A 22,279-nucleotide genomic window follows, 5' to 3' on the forward strand; every position below is an offset into this window, starting at 1 on the left:
GTGGAGTTCCTCCTTGATGATAGTAATAGCATCACTCTGGGGTATATTTGTATACAGAGCAGTGATATCCAAGGTAAATAATATCGCACCTTGTGGGATATTAGTAAGCGTATCCAGAAATTTTATCATACTTGCTGAGTCTAGTATATATGAAGGGGCGAGGGGAACCCGATCTTTAAGATAGGAGTCCAACATAGCTGACAATGGTTCCAAAATAGACCCTATACCTGAGACTATCGGTCTACCTGGGGGGTTCTCCAGTGATTTGTGTATTTTTGGCACAAAATAAATGACTGGAGTTTTTGGATATTTACAATGAAGGAACCGCGTTGAGACCCCTAAGAGCCTGTACAACCACAAAACTTTAAAAAGCTTGCACAGATAAGTGTATAGTTTCCAATGAGCAAGAGTCTTTTTGTATAATTTTTTGAACAATTTTTTGTCAATTTATAAATTATTTAAACTGTTCACAATTTTACCAGTGGCTAGAAAGTGAAGTTCTGTAAAGTAAAATGCAATGACTGGACGGTAAACTCTTGCCCCAAGGGAAGGTATCCACCTCCCCTTCAGAGTTTCACTTCTCTGAGCGTTTTTAGGAGTCATTTGCTCTCTTCCCACTGGTACATAGTATCTACATAGTCAGTCTCCTATTTATTATTTCATTCAATTTACTGACTAGTATTCACATATGAGTCCCTGTATGTTTTTCTAACGAAGTTGAACCTATATCACAGGGTTAATCATGGCAACCATGGGGTGGGAAGCGCACTCTTATAATGAACAGCAAGCATCTGAATTACTGTCATCATTTCAACTATTTTCTACTGGGGAAAATATATCCATTCCATCTGATTGGGACCAACTAGAGACTTTGCAGAAGCGTATGGTGAGGGCAGAGTTGCATGCTGCTACTTTGGCAGAATACTGCCGGTTAAAAAGGATCCCGCGTGGTCTTCGCATGCGCACTGAACCCAGACTATTTTTGGATAACACAACATTTTTGGACAAATGGAATGCTATTTTAAATAAATGCTCTTTAGATCTAATGCTTTTGGTTATTGAGACTACTAAAAGTGAATTAACATCATACACTAATGAGTTTCAAGTAGCTAAGGAGGGTCTAGAGAGTAGCTTAACAGCTGATGATTATAGCAAGTCCTTGCAGGAGTTCAACACCAAAATGGATGGGTTCAGAGAAGATCTTAGAAGAAACAAGATCAAAAAATTGCGCCGCGATGAATTGGACTATACTAAGGGATTTGTTTATGTTTGGATGGACAAATCCCGAAAGACTAAGCGGAGCGCCCACCCTACCTACACACACACGTCATCAGATTCATCTGAGGATGACAAAAGACAAAAAACTTCAGCAGTTGGCCCCAATGTCCATTTTCAAGGGGGTTCAAAACCCAATGTAAAAAGAACTACCAGAGCAAGACAAGTGAAAAATCCTCCCTAACATCTAATATTTTCAATTTATCTCATAGAAACCTCACCACAGTAGAAATATCAGTGTTAGAGAAAGGGCTTTCGTTTGTGCCAACACATACTTATCAATCCTTTGATACTCGTATAGCCTTGTTTAAATTCATCAGGAAGTGTAAGCTCAAAAATTTTTTTCACAACAATGAGGCTGATAGCACTGACAGTAGTATGCCTGATTCTCAGGCCACCACACAACCGCAATTACCATTGAAATCTACTTGGTGCCCTCCTGGTGTAGTGGACCCACACATACAGGCTTTTGAAAATCTCATATTAAGGGATATAGGGCATTTGGAACACCAACAATTCCCCTTCCGGTTTAACCTGTCACGCCCACAGCAAATGGCTCTGCAATCTTTAACTATGGACAATAGCATTGTTATCAGACCAGCTGATAAGGGAGGAGGAGTGGTTATTCTAGATACAGAACAATATGTCACAGAAGCCCATCGCCAGCTGACGGACACTGTATATTATGAGGTTCTTTTTCAAGATCCAGTACAAGACATTCAGGATGTAATTTCGCACCTTCTGGTACAGGGGGTTGAGTCGGGAGTCATAACTGAGAGAGAATATAGGTTCCTTCATTGTAAATATCCAAAAACTCCAGTCATTTATTTTGTGCCAAAAATACACAAATCACTGGAGAACCCCCCAGGTAGACCGATAGTCTCAGGTATAGGGTCTATTTTGGAACCATTGTCAGCTATGTTGGACTCCTATCTTAAAGATCGGGTTCCCCTCGCCCCTTCATATATACTAGACTCAGCAAGTATGATAAAATTTCTGGATACGCTTACTAATATCCCACAAGGTGCGATATTATTTACCTTGGATATCACTGCTCTGTATACAAATATACCCCAGAGTGATGCTATTACTATCATCAAGGAGGAACTCCACACGCTGGCCATTTCTGGTGCCAAGATAAGTTTTTTGATCAATCTGGCGTCGATCGCACTAGGCATGAACTACTTCAAGTTTGGTGAGGTGTTTTACAAACAAGTTAAAGGTACAGCGATGGGAGCTAAAATGGCTCCGTCCATAGCTTGTCTCTATGTATCCAAATTTGAAAAAACCTTTTTATATCCTTCAACACAGTGGCAACATTTGGTGTGTTGGAAACGATACATAGATGACATTTTTGGAATATGGACAGACACCATGGATGAATTGTATTTATTTTTAGGATGGTTGAATAGCTGTGATGCTAATTTGCAATTTACCTTGACCAAAGATTACCATCAAGTGCCTTTCTTGGACATCAGCATTCAGTTAAGGAATGGTCAGTTTATAACAAGCCTATACCGGAAACCCACTGACCGGAATAACCTCTTGCAATATGATAGCTTCCATCCGAAACATCTAAGAGATAACATTCCTGCGGGCCAATTTTTGAGACTTCGAAGATTGTGCACTTCTACACAGGATTATATTCTACATGCAGAGGCTATGAAAGTCAGGTTTAAGGACAAGGGGTACCCAGTTTCTGTTATCAACAAAGCATACAAGAGGGGGTTGTATGTTAACCGGACTTTGCTATTAGAATCACGTCAAAAAAGTGATGAGCAACCTTTAGTGTGTGTCTTACCTTACTCTCATCTGGCGTTTCATATCAAACGCACTATCAAACGTCATTGGCATGTCATGCAGTATCACCCAGAGTTTCAGGAGCATCCGCGTTTTGCATTTTCCAGAGAGCAGAATTTGAAACAACGTTTGGTGCATTCTCAGTTTGTACACCCTTCTCAAGAGACCAGCATCAGCACAGGGGGGCACACCGTATGTGGGCATTGTAAAATGTGCCAGTACAGTGTGTCTTTACAATACATGAATCTTTCCTATAAGAACATAAGAACATAAGAAGCGCCATCTCCGGATCAGACCTTCGGTCCATCAAGTCCGGCGATCCGCACACGCGGAGGCCCTGCTAGGTATTCACCTGGCTTATTTTATAGCCAACCATATCTTTATATGCCTATCTCAAGGAGATATGCATCTAGTTTGCTTTTGAAACCTAGGACTGTCGATTCCGCAATAATCTCCCCTGGGAGAGTATTCCAGATGTCAACCACTCTCTGTGTGAAGCAGAACTTCCTGACATTAGTCCTGAACTTGCCCCCCCTTAGCTTCATTTCATGTCCTCTTGTCCGTGTCAAATTGGACATTGTAAATAATCTTCTCTGCTCTATTTTGTCAATTCCTTTCAGTATTTTGAAGGTCTCGATCATATCCCCACGCAGTCTCCTTTTCTCAAGGGAGAACAATCCCAGTGTTTTAAGTCGATCCTCATATTCCAGTTTCTCCATACCCTTCACTAGTTTAGTTGCTCGTCTCTGCACCCTCTCCAGCAGTTTTATATCCTTCTTTAGGTAGGGAGACCAATGTTGGACGCAGTATTCCAAGTGGGGTCTGACCATTGCCCTATAAAGCGGCATTATAACTTTCTCCGATCTACTCGAGATTCCTTTCTTTATCATGCCCAACATTCTATTTGCCTTATTTGCCGCTGCCACGCATTGTGCCGACGGCTTCAGGGTCCTATCTATCAGTACACCCAGATCTCTTTCTTGTTCACTTTTCCCCAGAGTTGCACCTGACATTCTGTACTCGTATTCCTTATTTTTACTGCCTAAATGCATTACCTTGCATTTCTCCACGTTGAACTTCATCTGCCATTTCTCCGCCCATTTTTCTAACCGACACAAATCGCTCTGGAGTTCCTCACTGTCCTCCTGCGATCTGATTGCCCGGCAGAGTTTTGTGTCGTCTGCAAACTTGATGATCTCACTGGATGTTCCGTTTTCCAGGTCATTGATATAAATATTAAAAAGGATCGGCCCAAGTACCGAGCCCTGGGGCACACCACTAGTCACTCTCTCCCAGTCGGAGAACTTCCCATTTATGCCCACTCTCTGCTTTCGGTTTTCCAGCCATTTGCCTATCCATCTTTGTATATCTCCCTCTATGCCATGGCTTTGTAGCTTCCTGAGAAGTCTTTCGTGTGGAACTTTGTCAAATGCTTTCTGGAAGTCCAAGTATATTATGTCCACCGGCTTTCCACTATCAATTTGCTCGTTCACGGTCTCAAAGAATTGGAGTAAATTCGTCAGACACGATTTCCCTTTCCTGAATCCATGTTGACTGGGTTTCATCAAGTCGTGTGTGTCCAAGTGCTGAACTATGCTATCCTTGATCAGTGATTCAATCATCTTGCCGGGGACAGACGTAAGACTCACAGGTCTATAGTTGCCCGGTTCTCCTCTCGATCCTTTTTTGAAAATTGGCGTGACGTTCGCTTTCCTCCAGTCGTCTGGTATCTGACCAGTTCTGATTGACAGGTTTGCAAGTTTTTGCAATAACTCTCCAATTTCAATCTTCAATTCCTTCAAGACTCTCGGGTGAATTTCATCCGGTCCAGGTGATTTGTCACTTTTAAGTTTGTCGATCTGATAGTATATCTGGGCTAAGTCCACTTCAACTGTGGTGAGGCTGTCTTCTATTTCTCCTGCAAACACTTTCTCCGCTTCAGGTATTGTTGAGGTGTCCTCCTTCGTAAAAACGGACGCAAAGAAGGAATTTAGTTTGTCTGCGATTTGTTTATCTTCCTTGATGTACCCTTTTCTTCCCTTGTCGTCCAGGGGTCCCACTGCCTCTTTTGCAGGTTTTTTCCCTTTCACGTATCTAAAGAAGGGCTTGAAGTTTTTGGCCTCCCGGGCTATTTTTTCCTCATAGTCCTGTTTTGCTTCCCTCACCGCCTTGTGACATTTCTTCTGTTCATCTTTATGTTTGTTCCAGGCTTCGGTTGTCTTCGTGCATTTCCATTTTTTGAAAGAGTCCTTCTTTACCTTTATGGCTTCCTTCACCTGTATGGTAAGCCATGCCGGTTCTCTTTTGCCTTTAGTTCTCCGATCTTTGGAAATCCTCGGAATGTAGAGATCTTGTGCTTCTGCAATAGTATTTTTCAATAGGCACCATGCCTGATCTACTGTTTCAAGTTTGTCCACCATCTTCTCGAGTCGTTTTGTTACCATGGCTCTCATGCAATCGTATTTACCCTTTTTAAAGTTTAAGGTGGTGGTTAAGGTTTTGACATGTTTCCCTTTCCCGATGTCAAGTTTAAAGTTGATTACATTGTGATCACTCGTTCCCAGTGGAACCATGACTTCTACTTCTGTTATCGGTCCAGTGAGACCATTTAGGACCAAGTCCAAGGTGGCGTCGCCTCTTGTCGGCTCTTTTACCATTTGCTCCAGGAAGCAATCCCCTAGCACCTCCAGGAACTTGGCCTCCTTGCCGCAGTTGGAGGCTCCTAGTTTCCAGTCTATTCCTGGGAAATTGAAGTCTCCCAATATAACTACATTGCCTGTCTTGCATACTTGTTTGATTTCCTCCATCATTTCTGAGTCAGTGACTTCCGCCTGTCCTGGGGGACGATAGTAAAGGCCAATTTTTATATCTGCGCCATTGCGACCAGGAATTTTGATCCAGAGGGACTCCAGCTTCTCTTTCCTGTCTGTTGTACTCATTCCAACAGAATCTATTTCTTCCTTAACATATAGGGCAATACCTCCACCTTTCTGCCCTTCTCGATCTCTTCTATATAGTTTGTATCCCTGTAGTACTGTGTCCCATTTGTTTTCTTCATTCCACCATGTTTCTGTTATGCCAATGATATCCATGTTCTCATGTCTTGCTATCGTCTCTAGTTCTCCCATTTTGTTTCCTAGACTTCTAGCATTTGTATACATACATCTAAGTTCCCTTCGTGTTACCTTTTTGGACCTTCTACTCTTGGCTGTCCTTACAGTTTCATTTACGGTATCCTTTACTGCTCCTGTGTTATCTCCCATGTTTGCTGTGTGGTCATCCCCTCCTGTGTCTGAGTTGTCCTTTCCTGCTTGTTCTCCTTTGTTGGCTGTGAGGTCGACCTCTCTTGTGTATGAGTAGTGGTCCTTTGTTCCTACGTCGGGGCATCCTGTTGTCCGTGCCATCGACCGGTTGTCGACTGTCGGCTTTCCCCTGTCCTTCAGTTTAAAGCCTTCTCTATTGCTTTCTTCATGTTGCCTGCCAAAACTCTTGCTCCTTCCTTGTTGAGGTGTAGTCCATCCCTTCTGTAGTACTTGCTTTTTCCCCAGAACGCCGTCCAGTTGCGCACGAAGTCGAAGCCTTCGTCTTCGCACCATCGTCTCATCCAGGCGTTGATCACTTGCAATTCCCCTTGTCTCTTTCCATCTGCTCTTGGTACAGGGAGGATTTCAGAGAAGGCCACCTTCACCTCCCTGTTCTTCAATTGTCTTCCGAGTGAGCGGAGCTGGCCCTTCATCTCTTCCCTGTCATACTTCCGCCCGCTCACATCATTTGTTCCCACGTGGATAAGCACAGCGGTGTCCACTCCCCGTGCGCCATCTATGATCCTGGAGATCCTGCTGGTCACATCCTTTACTCTTGCTCCAGGCAGACAGGTGACGACTCTGTCCTCTCTTCCTCCTGCGGTGTGGCTGTCCACGTGTCGTATAATGGAGTCGCCTACGATGATCCCCATCTTCTTTATTCGGGAGTTCCTTGGGGGGCGTAGGTCCACGTCCTTGGAGTAGGGCCAGTCATCTTCCTCCAATGATACTCTTGAAATTGTTTCCTGTTCTTTGGGTGGGGGGACATCTTCCTGTGCTCTCACTATTCCTCCTGTTGTGCGGTTGTCTCCTATCTCGTCTTCGTTTTCTTCTGTGTTTGCATGGATGTCTTCTCTCCTCACATGTGTTTCCTGAGTACAGTTTTCCAGCCCTGGGAACTCTACGTGGTGCTGATGGGCTTCCTCTATGAACGTTTCTAGATCCTTGACCTCGTCGTTTGGGCTGTACTCCACTAGAATCTTCCCTTGTGCTCGGATTCTGTCTTCGAGTTCCATCACTGTTCCCTCCAATAGTCTTACCTGACATTTCAAGCTATCCATCTCCATGCATCGATCGCAAATGTATGCCTGGATCCCCGAAGGGAGGTAGTCATACATATTGCAGTCGATGCAGAAGACAGGAAAGCTCATCTTCTGACTTCCTTGGGCTTCCATTTCGTGCTTCACTCGTGGGTTGTCTGAGTGATTTGTTGTGACCTACTGCTGCTCTTTTTCCTATTGATCCTACCTCCCCCTTACCTTCTGACTTCCTGACTGCAAGCTTCCTATTTGAGTGAGTCTGTTTGTGTTACAGTGCCTGTGCCTTTGTGTGCTTGTGTCCCTTGCCTGCTGCTTCCTTGTGTTGCTTGCCTTGTTGTCTCTCTCGAGTGTGCTGTCTCTGCTCTACCTCACCTTGATTGTATGTGCGGGTTGGTTTCTTTTGTGTCTGTCTCTTCCTTCCACCAAGAGGAGACTCACTTCTGCTGTTTCAGACTGTAATACCAAACAAGTTGTATATATAATACAATGCCCCTGTGGGCTGAAATATGTGGGTTGTACAATCCGAAGCATCAAAACCAGGATAGTTGAGCACATTAGTAGGATCAATTCGGCCACGCTTGAAGCGCCTCTGGTGCAGCATTGGATTCAACATCAACATGAGATTGCGGATCTAAAATTTTCTGTGTTAGACACAGTGAATACATCTAGAGGGGGTGACATACCTAAACTTCTGTGGCGTAAGGAACAAAGGTGGATTTTTGAGTTGAACACCCTTCACCCTAATGGACTGAATAATGAGATTGAGTGGGTAGCTTTTCTGTGACTATATTTTTTTCAGTACTTGTTAACTCATCCACTTTTGCAACATATGTATCGATTTTTCAGCAACAGTAAAGGTTTTCTCAACAGGTTTTTTCAACAGACTTTCTCAATAGCCTTTATTTGTATTGACAGTGATTCACATGCACTTACATTCATAACCTTGTTGACGTGATGACGTCATCACGTTCCGTCGGAGGTCACCCCTCCTCCCCACTGTAGTATAAATTGGTGGGTTGAGCAGTGATCTCCGTCGTTTGGAGGTTTTGAAGTTAAAAAACGGTATGTGTATTGTGCTTTCTTTCTTCTCCTATTTTTGCCTAGAGGCAGTAAAATTTCCCCACACCGCATTACATTTGAAATTTTAGTAGTGTGTGTGGTATTTATGATAAAATTTTTTGTAATTTTAGATCATCTCTTGGAATAATGTGGTTACAACAGAGGTGTCACAGTGTGTAGCATCGGGTCTCCTGAAGCAGAATATTCGAAACGGGGCCGCGTTGAGACCCCTAAGAGCCTGTACAACCACAAAACTTTAAAAAGCTTGCACAGATAAGTGTATAGTTTCCAATGAGCAAGAGTCTTTTTGTATAATTTTTTGAACAATTTTTTGTCAATTTATAAATTATTTAAACTGTTCACAATTTTACCAGTGGCTAGAAAGTGAAGTTCTGTAAAGTAAAATGCAATGACTGGACGGTAAACTCTTGCCCCAAGGGAAGGTATCCACCTCCCCTTCAGAGTTTCACTTCTCTGAGCGTTTTTAGGAGTCATTTGCTCTCTTCCCACTGGTACATAGTATCTACATAGTCAGTCTCCTATTTATTATTACACTTTAAACTGGAACATATGAGTGCACGACAAAAGGGACATTATAGGAAATTTAAGGATGTCTGGGAGCCATTGACAAAATTTTGTAAGAGTGATTGTTGATTTTAATTTTAGCCCTTTGAGTATACATGTCCAGGGGGTAGGGATATACCATTAATTTAACTTGGGAAAGGTTATTGAAGTAATCTATATATTTGTGTTTTTCTTGATTAGTCATTTGGGTGGGCGGGAGGGGTAAAAATGATTGCTTATGTATTTCTGCAAGATGAATGTGCATTTCTTGAATTATTATATGTACATCTACTTATTTATTGCACTGTTGATAGTTGGAAAATCAATAAAGAATATCTGTCTATCTATCTATATATAAAAGAAGCTGCAGTGAGAACTAAATATGGAAACACTGATTGATTTTCAATAAAACATGGCATCAGGCAAGGATGCATCTTGTCACCTTACCTGTTCAACCTGTACGGTGAAACTATCTTCAGAAAAGCAAATTTGGGAGAAGAGTGTCAGTTTCAAAGTTGGTGGCCGAAATATAAACAGCCTGAGCAGATGACACAACACTCATCACCAGCAGCAAAGATATGCTGTATCTATTTAGAAAAGTCAAAGCCGAAAGTCATAACATGGGATTAGAACTAAACATAAACAAGACGAAGATCATGAACATGGAAAATAATGAAGATTTTGAGCTTGAAGGTGATAGAATAGAAGTTGTAAAGGATTTCAGTATCCTGGGCTCTTTTGTAAACAAAGAAGCACCTAATAGGAGGAAATACTGCGCAGAATAGCACTTGGTCACTCTTCAATGAAGGCTCTCAACAAAGTATTCAAAGGCAAAGGGGTAACACTCCAAACGAAGAACAGACTTGTCCACGCACTGATTTTACCCATGGTTGGGCATCTCTCTCTCTCCTTCGTCCCTTCCCCCATGGTTGGGTATCTCTCTCTCTCTCTCCTTCTGCTCTCCCTCCCTCTTCCCCTGGTCAGTTATCTCTCTTTTTTCTTCCTCCCTCCTTCCCCTGGTCAGGTATCTCTCTTTCACCTTCCTTCCTTCCTCCTTCTCAACCTAATCAAATCTCTCTCTCCCCCATCCCCCGTGGTTGGGTTGGGTCTCTCTCCTTCTTCCTCCCATGGTCCAGTCTCTCTCTCCTCCTTCCCTCTCTCTTTCCCTCTAACCTTTCATAGCCTGCCTGCAGTCCTAGGAATTAAAACGGAGCAATGCAGGCAAGCTAGCCGGCTCCAGTCTCTTGCAGTCTCTTTAATCCCTGCTACACCAGAACAGCTGATGTAACTTCCTATTTTGGTATAGCAAGGTGGGCAAGGGTGGTTTTCTGGGGTGGGGGTAGTGGCAACTGCAGAGGCAGCTCTCAATATGGCTCTAAGTCAGTATTCCTTCAAAGTTGTCTTCTGCCTGACTTCACTTCTGGAGGAGTGTACCGAAAGTGATAGTCAGATGAAAAATGCCATGACTGGGAATAATAATAATAATAATTTTATTCTTATATACTGCCAAAGCCATGATGTTTCAAAGCGTTTACAACGAAAGGTGCTGGACAAACAGTGAAGTGGTCACAATACAAAGTCATCGAATACAAGCTTGAAGAATGGAAGAAGTGGAAAATTGTAAAATTCTTAGGTTACAAATCAATTAAACAGATTTGTTTTTACAGATTTTCTAAAATTGAGGTAGGATGAGGAATGCGTGATAAGTTACCCAGCCAATCGTTCCATTTGCCTGCCTGGAAGGCGAGAGTTCTGTCCAGGAATCTTTTGTAGTGTCAGTGCTTTATTGTCGGATAGGTGAACAGATGAATTCTACATGTGAGCCTAATAGAATTATCCAGATTAAATTGAAAAACCAGGTACATGGGGGTCAGACCAAATATTGATTTGTAACAAAGACAGAAAAATTTAAACAGAACTCGTGCTTCCATGGACAGCCAATGAAGTTTTTGATAATAGGGACTTATGTGTCAGTCGAACTGCCAAATTTTGAATAACTGAGTCTTAGAATGTTTTTTTGAGGGATCCCAAGTAAATGATGTTGCAATAATCAAGCATGCTCAAGATGGAAGATTGAACCAATAAGCAGAATGATGTTACATCAAAGTATTTTCTGATGGTTTTGAGTTTCCATAGTATCAAGAAACATTTTCTAACCAGTAAATCTGTGTGAACATCTAGAGTGAGGTGGCAGTCCAGAGTCACTCCCAGAATTTTTATGGAATGGTCAATAGTGAAGACCTTACCATTCAAGAAGATCAATGAGTCTTTAATTTTGTTGTTTGGGCTTGCCAGGAAAAACTTGGTTTTGTCTGAGTTGAGTTTCAATTTGAATTTGGTCATCCATAGTTCAATTTGCTTTAGAATAGATGATAGTTGATTCTTTGTCTCAGAAGTCAGGGTAGTAAGGGGAATAACTATCATGATATCGTCTGCATAGATATAGAATTTAACTTTTAAGCTTTGCAGTAAGTTCCCCAATGAGGCAAGGTAAATGTTGAACAATGTAGGGGATAGAGGAGAACCCTGCGGGACACTGCAAGAGTTTATCCAGCTGCAGGATTTTTTATTGTCGCTATAGACTTGATATGATCTTTTACTCAAAAAACCCTGAAACCATTTTAACAAATTGCCTGAAAGACCAATTGACTCCAAACAGTCAATCAGAATAGCATGATCGACCAAATCGAAGGCACTACTTAAGTCTAATTGCAGAACTAGTGCACTTGTGCCTTGACTGAATAAGGTATGAAGGAAATCTAGCAGTGATGCAATGACCGTTTCAGTGCTAAACCCAGATCGAAAACCTGACTGATTGTCTTGTAGTATGCTAAATTTGTCCAAATACATTACTAATTCCTGGTTGACCAAACCTTCCATCAGCTTGACAAATAAGGGGGTGCTTGCAATAGGTGTGTAATTTGATGTCAGCTTGATAGATCCCTTAGGATTTTTTTATGATCAGTGTGATCAGAATCTGGCCTAGGTCTTCAGGAAAAGTACCGGTTAGTAATAGAGAGGAAAGCCAATTGTATAGTTTGGATTTAAATGTGACTGGAGCAACTTTCATAATATTTGGAGGGCAGCAGTCTAATCTGTAATAGGAATCGGCATATTTCATATAAAGATTACAGAATTGTTGCCAGGATGGAGTAGTAAAATTATTCCAGGACATTTCTACCCTAGGTTCATCTTTGTATTGGACAACTGGGTAGTTCAAATGGTTGGTTTTGGAGCCCATTAGTTTGGATCTCAAATTATTGATTTTGTTGTTGAAAAATTCAGCCAGAGTGTCTGCAGATGGTGGGGAATCTAGATTGACAAAAGGAAAGGGAATGGGAGTTGTTTTCCTTTATTTTGTTTCAGATATTCTCCTGAAGAAAGCAGAGTGCAAAATGCTTAAAATATTGTATCTTAACATTACCTAGCACTCTCGTATCCTAAAATGGTACAGAAGATGGGAAGGGGGACTAAGGAAATTGGTGAAAGGTGGGGGTGGGGCAGGGACGAGACTGGTGAAAGGTAGGTGGTTGGGCAGGGGTGATACTGGTGGGAGGCAAAGCTGTGGGAAGCCAGGGTGGGGGGCAGGGTCATGTGTCCTCTTTTTTGACCTCACAAATATGGTAACCCTACCCCAAGTGGCACAGCCATTGAAATGGAACAAGGTTCTGAAGATAATGGTAGTGTCTGGGCCACAAGTGCATGCTGAATGAGCAGACCCCTTTTTGCTCTTTGATGATCCAGTGGATTTCCTCACAGGCTTTCTGCTTTTGATATACCAGAAAAAGCTGTTACTATGAGTTTTTGCTTCTTTGGCAATTTTTTCTTCACATTTGTTTTTGGCCTTCTTTTTCAATGTTTTGCATCTAATTTGCCAGTGCCTATGTTGCTTCTTTTTTTTTCATTTGGATCCTTTTCCCATTATTTTAAGAATTTGGCTCTAATAGCTTCTTTCACTTCAACTTTTAACCATGCCAGTTTTCGTTTGCTCTTCTTTCCACCTTTGTTAATACACAGAATACATCTGATCTGAGCTTCCACAATTGTATTTTTAAACAACATCCATGCCTGATTTAAAGATACAGTGGTACACCATGGAATCCGAACTTAATCCGTTTCCGAACTCAGTTCGAGTTCCAAAACGTTCAAGTTCTAAGACAATTTTTTTCCATTGAAAATAACAGAAACTGGATTAATCCGTTCCTTGGTCCCACAAACTCAGATTGACAGCACATTAGAATCACTTTGATCTTTTATTTATTTTTTACAGTCTAGCCATGAGGTTTTGCTACTTTTACATGCAAGCCATCTCTCACACAGCTATAAGTTTCTAGAGCAGCCCTTTAAAGGCAAGTGTGACTATTAACCGCAAACTAGCATCTGCCACTTAATTTCTCCTTCGCCGCCCGCAAAACAGCACAAAGAAGCTGGCTTTTCCCCATGTGTACAGGCGATCGGGAGCTGCTGATGAGTTTCGCAGAAAGGAAGTACCGAAATCTGCCGGTTCTCGCTCCTCTGCTGTATTCAGGGTTTTCTCACAAGTTCGGATTCCAAAGCAGCGTTTGGATTCCAAGACAAAATTTACTAAAAAAAAAAAGTTTGGATTCCAAGGTTTTCGAGTTCTGGGGCATTTGGATTCCAAGGTACCACTGTATAACCTTAGCCACTGATCCTTTTAGCTTCTTTTTAACCAATTTCTTCAATTTATCATAGCAACATAGAAGCGTAATAAAAAAAAAACGTCTAAGTCCCCTTTTGGCCTAAGTCCTTAAACATTCAAAGCAGAAGCAGGGAAAATGTCCATAACCAAAGCAAACGTCCTTGTTTTGATAATGGCCTGCCTCTACTAAACGCCCAGATCACCACTATGTCTACAAGTACACCCTCATGACGTCTACACTTTTTGCCCATAATGAACCAAAAAACGCCTAAGCCCCATCTCTCCTGCTGCGGGTCGCGGCAGTTCGGGTAGAGAGGTGATTGCATTGCAGTAGGGGAGATGAGGCATCTCTCCTGCTGCGATGGTTGCGGTGGGTAGGTTGCTGGGCCGCGGCCATCAGCTCAGCGGCCCCTTTTTCGGCACTTAGACCTGGTTTGACTTCGTCTAAGTCAAAAAGGTCTAAGTGCCGACTAGGCAACCTGTCAACTGTTTTGGCTATATGTGTTGTACACCTAGGTGTAGGTTGGCCCATCTCCCGCCCTTTTCCCTCCTCTAAACATGCCTCTTTTCTCTCTGCGTCTAGAGGCAGGGGAAAGGCCTAAGCTGGTTTTAGATACGTATAAAAACCAGCTTTGGTTATGGGCACTTGGACGATCAGGCTTTTTGACCATCCTAGTAGCCATTTAGGACACTTTTTAGGCGTTTTTTTTTAATTATTATGAACCCCATAGTAAATAATGGCAGATAAAGACCTGAACAGCCCATCCAGTCTGCCCATTAGTAGTCACCCTTTTGAAAATTAAATGCCACTACAGTAGATTTCTTTAGCATTTTATGATCACTGTTTCCCAGTGAACCCAACATCATTACCTCTCATACTATGTCCTGCATTCCACTAAGAGCTAAATCTAAAGCGGCTCTCCCTTTTGTTAGTTCCCGGACCAGTTGATCCAAGAAGTAGTCATTTATTACATCTAGGAATTTTATCTCTTTAGCACTCTCTGATGTTATGTCAGTATTGGGTAACTGAAGTCAAAGTATAAAATCAATAACAGACATACTTCAATACAAGCAAAGAAGACTGTTCTCCTGCCCAGAGTCTTAATTGCATTCACAAAAACTGGAGAGAAAGATTTCAGTGTCAGAAAAGCTACTTTCAATACATAGGGCTCCTTTTACTAAGGTGCGCTAGTGTTTTTATCGCATGCACATGATTAGCGCGTGCTAACTGAAAAATTACTGCCTGCTTAAAAGGAGATGGTAGCGGCTAGCGTGCGGGGCATTTTAGTGTGCGCTAAGCTAAAACCTCTAGCGTGCCTTTGTAAATGGAGCCCATAGTTGTCACTATTCAAGTCCAGAGAAATGAGAAAATTCATAAGGCTGACAATAGAGAAATAAGCTTACACTATGCCAGAAAATATAAGCAAACACCAACGCAGTGATCAAATCAGTGATCAAATTAGCCTTGTTCCGTGCCATCTGGACTGTGTCTTCAAATCTTGACCACAAAATCTTCCATCAATTGCTAAGTCCTGACTTGTATATTCAAAGTGGATTTTTTTTCTGACACTGATGTCTTTTTCTCCACTTTTTGGTTTTGTCTACAATGTGAGTGCAATTAAGACTCTGGGCAGGGGAATAGGCTTCTATGCCTGTATTGAAGCATGTCTGATATTAATTTTATAGCTTGAACATGCTCCTTCTCCTAGTATTGAGTGGGATAATTGACATCACCCATGATTATATTGTTGCGCAATTTGCCAGCTTCCCTAGTCTTTAAAAACATTTCTTCATCTGTTCATTCTGCCCTATCATCTTTATAACATTTACAACGTTCATGTGGGTTAACAAAAACACAATCATTCAAATAAGAACATAAGCATAATCAATGCCTCTGCTGGGTCAGACCAGAGGTCCATCGTGCCCAGCAGTCCGCTCACGCGGAGGCCCATCAGTCCAGGATCTGCATAGTAATTATCTATCTATACCCTTCAATCCCCTTTTCCTTCAGAAAAACATCTAATCCCTTCTTGAAACCCAATAGTGTACTCTGTTCTATCACTCCCTCTGGAAGCATATTCCAGGTGTCCACCACCCTTTGGTTACAGCTAAAACAAATAATCCAAAAGGGATTTCCCCAATGGCGAATACTAGTAGAACAGCATACCTTGCCATTTTTATGCTTCCAAGTAGATTTTCAAGGGCACCATGCCTCTACGTGGTACAAAGTTATACATCAATATTTACCTCAAAACCCCCAAACAGGATTACATGACATTTGTAGCTTAGAGATAAATTATAATATCTCAGCAGCTCAATGGCCTCAACTTTGGAAGCGCAGAGTGCAGTGCATAACCTCAACTTCCATGAGACAATCTTTGTATTTTTTATTATACAGAATTCCCTGGACCCCAGTGACACTGCAAAAAATTGATAAAACGTAGTCTAACAGGTGTTGCATTGTCATTTGGAGGTAGGTACCTTAGATTACCTTCTATTTCAATGTCCCTTAATACTAACTTTTTGGAGGTCAATATGGAGTAAGATAATTTCTATTCTTGAGGTGCCCATTTTGTTATCTTATAAAAATATATTGTTTAGAACCTCAATCATGAATAAGAGTCCACTTAAAAAACATAAGGATCAGCTTCTCCTTATTATGGCGAGTTGCTTTACAAATGATTATGAAGAATTGGAAACAATGGGATCAATTAAATTTACCTTTCTGATGGGAGACTCTTTGTTGTACTATCGATATGAGAAAATATTAGCAGAGGAACTAGGTGATTTTAAGGAGATTTGGGAACCATTGGAACTTTACAAAAGATCTTTAAATAAGGTTTATATGATCCTGTCAACTTTCGAATTCCGAAAGCGTATCCAGAGTAAAAATGAGAGGGTGGTGTTGGGAGGGAGGGTGGAGTTGGGAGGGAGGGTGGGTGGGAGGAAAGGGACTTAATGTTTCATATGTAGAATTAAATAATAATAATAATAACTTTATTTTTTCTATACCGCCACAATCTTGCGACTTCTAGGCGGTTTAAGTGGATTTTATTGTATTTCATTTTATGCATTTTCTGTATAATAAACAGTTGAGACTCATTCTGTCCCAGGGGACAGTAGTATTTCCCTACCTCAGGGGTAGGGAACTCGGGTCCTCGAGAGCCGTATTCCAGTTGGATTTTCAGGATTTCCCCAATAAATATGCATGAGATCTATGTGCATGCACTGCTTTCAATGCATATTCATTGGGGAAATCCTGAAAACCCGACTGGAATACGGCTCTCGAGGACCGGAGTTCCCTACCCCTGCCCTACCTGTATATTCCTTCCCTTTACACTTGGGATTTCTATCCATATGGATTCCATGCTGCTATCTACCACAGAGTCAAATATAAACTGAGATTTTTGGACCAATAAATGGCCCAAAATTGGGGGTCTCAGTTTATATTTGAGTCTATGATTGATTATTTGTGTAGCAAAGAAACAGTGAAGGTGACCAGTGGTAGGGTTACCAGATTTTACTTTAGTAAAATCCGGACCCCTAGACCCACCCCTAGGCCCGCCCAGTTCCACTCATCCCTGCCCTGTTACGCCCCAGTCCTACCCCTAGTCCCACCCTCGTCCTGCCCTACAATATTTGCAATTGTACAAAATATAAATGGTTTAAATAAATAAAACTTTGCTACATGTTAAAACGTTGTAATGTGAACAAATTGATTATATGCATGTTAATTCATAGATTAATGCACATTACATTGATTTTGTTTGCAATATACTTTGAGAGGTGCACTAATGAACCACAACACATGCTTAAAAATGTACATCTCTAATGTAGGGCTACTGTGGGGTGTGCTGGTGCTTACCATGCAAGGATACCAATCTCCTGTCTATATGTAAAGGCTCCAGTTACATTTCCAACAATCTGGCAAGGTAGGATATGAGGTGGACAAGCACAAGGGGGAAAAGAGGAAACCCTACTACTTTTTAGTCAAACATGTGAGAAATGTAGAAGCTGATGTATGGTGAGGAACTCTTTCAAATAGCTGTGTATTGTGGTGTCAAATGCTCTGTCATGATTGATGACATAACTCTTGTTCTGTACTTTTCACTGCGTGTAGAACCTTGTGAAATTGCAGCATCTTTGCAAAGGAATGTGAGGAATTGATAGAAGCGTATAAAATAAGCGGTGAGGAAAGGTTAAATAGGGAAGAGTTGTTTAACCTTTCCAACAACACTAAAACAGGAGGATACTCCATGAAACTAGCAACAAGGAGATTGAAACCAAATTGAATATATTTTTTTTTATACAGTGCATAATTAAACTGTAAAATCTGTTACCAGAAGATGTGGTCAAGACAATCAACCTACTAAGGTTCAAAAGAGTTTCTGGAAGAAAATTATATTAAAAATGATTATTCAGATATACTTGAGAAAGTCATTGCTTATATAGTATCTTTGTAATCCCTGGTTTCCTATGGTACTCTGTGGCTGGTTATGCGCATAGGATTCAGGCCAGAACGACACTTATCAGGTAAATAGAGGGTAAATTGGACAAATAGAAATTCCCTCTTTATCAGTATAGTCAGGATTCTGGGGCAATGATCCTCAGAGTTTTATGAATAGAGGTAGCCAACTGCTTAAAGAGATTTTTTTGCCAGCTCCCACCAAGCTATTTGCCAAAGAAAGAAAGGCAACTCTTTCTCTGCACTGTTTCTCAGTCTGAAAACCCCCCAAATCTCTGAATCTTTTCACTGTTCTCATGGGTGGTGAAAAGTTTTGTTCCCGTGTCTGTGGCAAGTCAGGCTTTGGCATCTCTGTAGCTGCAGGCAAACCGTGGCCCACCTCAGCTCACCACGGTGTTTGTTCACCATGTCATTCTCTAGTTTCTACTGGGGCGCTAAATGCTCTGATGCTGCTCTGACACTCTTAGGAATTCTTTGAGCGTCAGACTAGCATCGGAGCATTTAGTGCTCCTGGCCGCGGCAGAAACCTCTATTGTGGCTTAGTAAAAGAAGGGGGTTGGGGGTGATTGTTTGTAAACTGCTTTGCTACAATTTTTAAAAGGTGGTATATACAGACTAATAAACCATAAACCACTGTTATATTACTTTGTCATTAATATTTCCTCATTCCTGCTATAGGAGTACCCTATTTTCATGATTAGTTTCTATTACCAGTTTTGGGTTTTTTTTATAAGCACTTTTGATAAGTAGTTTTTCCCACTTTTCAGTGGTTTTTTTTGCAGTTAAGCGCTCTTTTTTCTGGTAATACCAGCCAATGATAAGATTCTGTGCTCCAAGATAGCGTAGTATTTTAGACAGCTTAGGCTGTTTTCTATGGGACTCATAATCAAAACTTAAACACATCTAAAAACCCACCCAAGTCGGCACTTGGATGACCTAAAAGACAGGTTGTCCAATGCCGATAATCAAACCGACTTTCTGGACATGTCGCAGGACTTTTTATGCTTCTGAATTCCACTGTGTGCCTAGAGCTGAAAGGGGCATATCTGGAGGAGTGGTTATGGAAATATGTGGGTGGGATGGGGACCGACCTAGACTTAGACATCCTGCAGGTATAATCGAATGCTTTACTAGACATCCTGGACAAAACTTAAACGTTGGGAGTTGGGTGGGTGAGTATATTGGGTTTTGGAAGGCTCACCATAACCTATAAGGGAGTTCTGGTGAGATGTTTATCTAGTACCCTTTTTGTGAAATTCACAGCAGTACCCTGTAAGGTGCCCCACTGCTCTGTTATGTCTGGGTGGCCAATCCATTACAAGACTGGCCCCTACCATGTCCATATGGTGTTTTTCTGGATAGGGTCCAGACGGCTTTTCAAAACCCAGCACTTTATCTTGGTTTTGAAAAGTTTGTATCAACAAGCAACGTCGGGATGGCATCTGCACATGCTGCGTACGCCGTCCCAATGTCACTTGTTGCTCATGCAGGTCGAGGGGCGGGGCTGGGGGTAGAACGGGGCATGATAGGCTGGACTGGGGCACGCCTGGGGGTGGGGTCATGGGTCTTGATTTTCCATTTAGAAAATCTAGTAACCCTAGTTCTGAACGTTTGGGACTTGGATGAAATTTTAGTTAAAAATGTGGTATAAAGACAGACGTCCTGGCGGTCTGGATGAACAATAGTCTGGACGTCCAGATAGACGATTAAAAAAAAAAAAAAAATTCTAGAAATATTTTTCAAAAATGGGCATTTTCCCACTGCCGACTTTGGGCGTCTAGCATCATACGCCCAAATCGGACTTAGACGTATGTTTCGATTATGCCCCGCCACCCTTGTTGAGCCTTTGAGGTTGTTTTGTGTAATTTGTTGGGTTTCTACTATGGCAGGAAGGGCACTATAATATCTAAAATTTCACATTATAGAATTTGGTAATTGAATTTGTAAGTGTGTTCATTTTTTGATTGTTCGTAGGGCAATTTCCAAAATTAATGTTTTGAACATTTACCTGTGTGGCAAAGTACAAACTGATTATTCATTGCACTTCTCGCGCTGTTAGGACCTATTGTTTTTGCTATGACATCAGTTACCCTCTGCTGCACCTTGAAAGAAGCTGCCCTAAGCAACTGCCTGGTTTTTCCCCTGATGAATAGGAACAATGTTCAGTGGCAGTGAACCTGCATTTTTATGAATGTTATCTATATATCTTTTATATGGATTTTTAAAGAGATATATAGTTATTTCTGAGCCTATTAGTACTAGATTCAGTAAATGGCACCCAAATTTGACCCCTGAAAAAAAAGTGTGCACCATTTTAAAGAACAGTCCATAGTGTTGGGATCCATGCCCAACTTCAGGCACAAAAATTCACACCAACTCAAATCTGGTGTAAATCCTCATGCGTAAATTAGGCATTCATCCCCCAAATTCTATAAAACTGTGTGCATCTTTACCCTTGACCCAGCTGTGCCCCTCCCGTGGCCAGCCCTCTGTGCCTCTTTATAGAATAGCACTTAGCATGATGTGCACGCAAATCCAAATCGTTGCAATTAATGCCAGTAATTGATTAGCTCCAAAATTTAGAATACGTTCAGAACCCCTGTTACAACTATAAATAAAGTTCTGGATACAAAGTTTCAATCTGTCTTTTTTAGCCTCAGACCCGCCTCTCCACCACCTAATAAGAACTTATAGCAGCATCCATCGGTTGGTGCTAATTGACTCATTACTCAATTAAATTCCATGCACAATTTTGGGTGCCATTTATAGAATCCAGGGATTAGTGATTGGATTTGAACTTCACTGAAATGTTCCTGTTTAAATATAAACAAATCCTGTACAAGCTGAATATCCAAAATATGAAAAACACCTAAAGATATTCAGATATCACAAATTGTATCAGAAATCAATGAAGGCAGGTTACTACCACGGAGAAAAAGACCTCGGTGTTTCATGGAAATTAATCCAAGAAACTACTATGACAAAGACTAAGTTGTCATAGAAAAACACATCCTTGGCCATAAAAAACTCCGTGGGTTGTTATTATATTGTTAGAATACTTCAAAATAAATCTATTCCAAAGCACAAAAAGGCAAGCATATAGGAACAAGCATATGAAAAACCTGCACTTATCTTCAATATATCTTCTCATAAACTAGACCTCCACTGCCGTTGTCAAATAGATACACCTTCCCGGTTCAGTTTTCAATAGATTTTAAAAATTCATCTCATTATTCCCGACAGCGAATTGGCCAAACAGGGCCTGTCGGGAATAATGAGATGAACTTTTATCTGCTTGAGATTTTTACACCTTCTACCAGGTGGAAAAAATCGGTCCTTGTACATCAGATGAGGGATGTAGGCTTGGGAAAATTAGACTTTCTTACCTAAGGTAGTGGTATGCCTTCATCTGCTGTGATATACATAGGAAATGAAGTTGTCTAGGGACAAAGCTGCAAAAACAGTGGCATCAATAGCCCAGGCACTATGAGAGAGAAGAAAGCAGAGTGACAAGAACACACTAGGCTAAATGAGGAGAGTAAAGCAGTACCAGCAGTAGCACAAAGACCCCAAAGGCACCAGGAGAGCAGTAAAGCAGCACAAAGAGTGGCATGAACAGTCCAAGGAATCAAAAGAGGAGAAAAGTGGAACAAACGGAGGCACGAAAACCCAAAGGTACCAAATGTTGGATAAATCACAACCAACAGTAGCATAAACAAGAGAGATGCTAAAAAGGAGATTGTCTTCTTTTATTTTTTTTCTCTTGATTTTAGAGCCAAGACACCTTGACCCAGATATTTAGCCCGTGGTGATATGTAGCTTATAAACTTCTCACAGCCATGGGCTGAACTAACCTAGGGTTGACAGATTTCCACCCTGTTCTACCTCCAGCTCCGCCCTGTTATGCTCCAAGCCCCACCCCCATACAAACCTCCCCAAGCTTGGGGGCTGAGTCTGAAGGGCCTCTGAACGTGTGCAGATGTCGACACAATGACATGTGCAGGCATGTGTGTGTATGACATCATCATGTCAACATCTGCGCATGCGCAGAGGCCCTCCAGATGTAGCCCTGAGCTTGGGGACTTCCAAAACACAGACAAACTGCCAGGTTTGG

Source organism: Geotrypetes seraphini, chromosome 3, assembly GCF_902459505.1.
Source record: "Geotrypetes seraphini chromosome 3, aGeoSer1.1, whole genome shotgun sequence".
Classification (NCBI taxonomy): Eukaryota; Metazoa; Chordata; class Amphibia; order Gymnophiona; family Dermophiidae; genus Geotrypetes; species Geotrypetes seraphini.